The 3,957-nt window shown below is 28.9% G+C and overlaps 1 protein-coding gene across 1 annotated transcript in view; it reads left to right on the plus strand.

Annotated features, from left to right (window-relative positions):
* The window catches only part of LOC111678224 (solute carrier family 2, facilitated glucose transporter member 1), a 13,034-nt gene that overhangs the window by 3,914 nt on the left and 5,163 nt on the right, over positions 1-3,957 (plus strand). The window lies entirely within an intron of this gene.

Below are 3,957 nucleotides of genomic sequence, written 5' to 3' on the forward strand. Positions count from 1 at the left end.
TAGAACTAGAACTGAACTAGAACTGAACTAGAACTGAACTAGAACTGAACTAGAACTAGAACTGAACTAGAACTGAACTAGAACTGAACTAGAACTGAACTAGAACTAGAACTGAACTAGAACTAAACTAGAACTGAACTAAAACTGAACAAGAACTGAACTAGAACTGATCAAGAAATAAATTAGAACTGAACTAAAACGTTATTAGAATTGAGATAACAATTTTTTTTAAAAATTTCTGTTGTTATTCTGTTATACCAATATTCGACTGTATATTCCGACCATACAATTTATACACACCTCGATGTAACTCTTAATTCTGGTATTTTTGTTGTTAATTGTTATTGGTACTTTTTCGGTACATTGTTGTTGTTGTTGTTGAGAGCTATTGCCGGTGGTGTTGGTGCAAATTTCCATCCTTGTGAGTGGTGGATATAAACGACTAGACTCATCTTCTTCTAATTGTCTTAGATCCATTATTGTGTTTTATTAAAAATTTGCGTTATTTTTTATTGTATTTAAATGAAATGAAAAGAGCTCACGTGTATGTTAAAAAAAAGAACTAAGAAGTGTGAGTTTAATTTCAGACAGCTGTCGAATAGCAACAACAAATATGAGAATATTTTTTTCTTTTAAACACTCTTTTATTTTTTGCACAATGTGGTTTATCTTTTGTTTGTTATTATTAACTAAATCAATTGTTAAGTTAAGAGTACACAGTACTGTTACTACAAATATATTTTTATCATTTTTTATTATTATTATTATTATTATTATTATTTAAAATATTATCTTTTGTCTTTCACTTTTTACGTCTTTTTTCATTTTATTTTTCTCGGTGAGAATTTATTTTATTTAAATTTTATTTTAAGACAAAAATAAACAAAATTTACTAAATATAGTATATGATTTTAATAATAACAATTTATTGCACGAAATAATATTGCAATTTTTTATTTGAAATAAATTTTATATTAGGTGCTCCCTGTTAGGAGCTAACTAGTAAACTAAATCATCTATTTCTCCCAACATATTATTTTATATAATAAAAAAACACATACAAATGATAATTATATGCGTACGTATGAATGTGTATTCCATTCTATATATGACGTTGTGTACTTTTTTGTAAATACAAAAGATTCATTAAGTTAAAGATACAATATAATAAAATTCTCTTTACACTTTATGGACTTTATTCTCTTTAGAGCACAGTAGGCATAAAACATTTTTAAGGGATGAAATTTTGATTTTAAATTGCCCTCGTCCATCGGATACATTATTTATTTTACTATTATACAATATATTTATTTAAATAAAATTCTTTATAAAACTAAACTTTATTTTGCTAAATTAAACTTAGAACTAAACTGAACTAGAACTGAACTAGATCTGAACTAGAACTGAACTAAAACTATAACTGAACTAGAACTAGAACTGAACTAGAACTGAACTAGAACTGAACTAGAACTGAACTAGAACTGAACTAGAACTGAACTAGAACTGAACTAGAACTGAACTAGAACTGAACTAAAACTGAACTAGAACTGAACTAGAACTGAACTAGAACTGAACTAGAACTGAACTAGAACTGAACTAGAATTGAACTAGAACTGAACTAGAACTAAAGTAAAACTGAACTAGAACTGAACTAGAACTGAACTCGAACCAAACAAGAACTAAACTAGAACTGAACTGGAATTGAACTAGAACTAAACTAGAACTGAACTAGAACTGAACTAGAACTAAACTAGAACAAAACTATAACTGAACTATAACTGAACTAGAACTGAACTAGAACTGAACTAGAACTAAACTAGAACTAAACTAGAACAAAACTATAACTGAACTAGAACTGAACTAGAACTGAACTAGAACTGAACTAGAACTGAACTAGAACTGAACTAGAACTGAACTAGAACTGAACTAGAACTGAACTAGAACTGAACTAGAACTGAACTAGAACTGAACTAGAACTGAACTAGAACTGAACTAGAACTGAACTAGAACTGAACTAGAACCGAACTAGAGCTGAACTAGAACTGAACTAGAACTGAACTAGAACCGAACTAGAACCGAACTAGAACCGAACTAGAACCGAACTAGAGCTGAACTAGAACTGAACTTTCATTTAACTCGACTTTGAAATAGTACTAGAACTAAACCACAACTGAGCGTCATTAAAAATCAAAGGTTAGAAGCGAAAAACATAAACACAACGTTTTTAATTGTAATACCAAATTCTCTGCTTATATTTCAGAATGTATTAGAGATTTTTCATTTGTAAATACGTGATGGAAAAGTATACGGAAAATTACTATCTATATTATCTTAAAAATACCATTTTTTTAAATTTGTAAATAAGTTTTTTATATATATGTTATTATTAAAATATCCTTATTATAAATTTATAAAAATAATACTTTGATTAGACCTTACAATAAATGTACCTATATAATAATATGCAGAAATTTTTTCTACAAAAATGAGATTAATTATATAGCACTTTATTTTGTGCATACAAAAAGAAATTTGATTTAATCGCCTAAATTATTTTATTAAGATCTTAAGAATGTTATTGACCTGACGTTTCGGAAAAAAATCAAATTATATTACTTGTTTACCTTTCAACACATTTAATCTGAAATTTGATAAGAACTTTTAGTAATAAAATAAGAACGTTTAGAGTATCAGGTTCAATTAATAAGCTTATGATGAATTTCTATTTTATCAAAGAGAAATAAACTTGCATTTTTTCCATACATATAGAATGTATGTAGTAATCTATAACACTTATCTACAGTTATTCGTTAGTTTGGCATTATTAATTTATAAGCAGTTAACCCGTTTTTTGAAGAAACAGGCTGAACATTGTTTACAAAAGTATTGACAATACCATTTATAATAGAACTATATACAGGTCAACAAAATTAAAAAAAGAACCAAAAAGTCTGTTATAGTCTTCGGATTCAGAGCAACTTAATGCATTAGAACAGAAGATATGATTTTAAATGCTCTTTTTTTAATCATTCAAAGTTATGTTTGCTGGGAAACTAATACAACAAATTAACTGAATTTTTCCTTCTAACTTGCAGCAGTTAACAATAAAACGTGTCTGACAAGTGTTAATAAATGTTTTGCAACTTAGTATAGACTTAGTGGACTAAAATGGACTTTGGTGAAAGTACTTGAACAATGAACATGACAACTCGTACTACGCAAACTCTTATTGGAACAAGTTCTGTCAGACATGAAGTAATAAATAAGAGTGCATATTACAGTAAGACAAAGTTATAACGAACTATAACTACTACAACTATCAACGACAGAACTTAACTTGAACTAAAACTGAACTAGAACTAAACTAGAACTGAACTAGAATTGAACTAGAACTGAACTAGAACTGAACTAGAATTGAACTAGAACTGAACTAGACCTAAACTAGAACTGAACTAGAACTGAACTAGAACTGAACTAGAACTGAACTAGAACTGAACTAGAACTGAACTAGAACTGAACTAGAACTGAACTAGAACTGAACTAGAACTGAACTAGAACTGAACTAGAACTGAACTAGAACTGAACTAGAACTGAACTAGAACTGAACTAGAACTGAACTAGAACTGAACTAGAACTGAACTAGAACTGAACTAGAACTGAACTAGAACTGAACTAGAACTGAACTAGAACTGAACTAGAACTGATCTAGAACTGAACTAGAACTGAACCAGAAGTGAACAAGAACTGAACTAGAATTGAACACGAACTGAAAAAGAACTAAACTGAACTAGAACTGAACCAGAAGTGAACAAGAACTGAACTAGAATTGAACACGAACTGAAAAAGAACTAAACTGAACTAGAACTGAACTAGAACTGAACTAAAACTGAACTAAAACTGAACTAGAACTGAACTAGAACTGAACTAGAACTGAACTAGAACTGAACTAGAACTGAA

The sequence above is a fragment of the Lucilia cuprina genome, chromosome 6 (assembly GCF_022045245.1).
Source record: "Lucilia cuprina isolate Lc7/37 chromosome 6, ASM2204524v1, whole genome shotgun sequence".
NCBI lineage: Eukaryota > Metazoa > Arthropoda > Insecta > Diptera > Calliphoridae > Lucilia > Lucilia cuprina.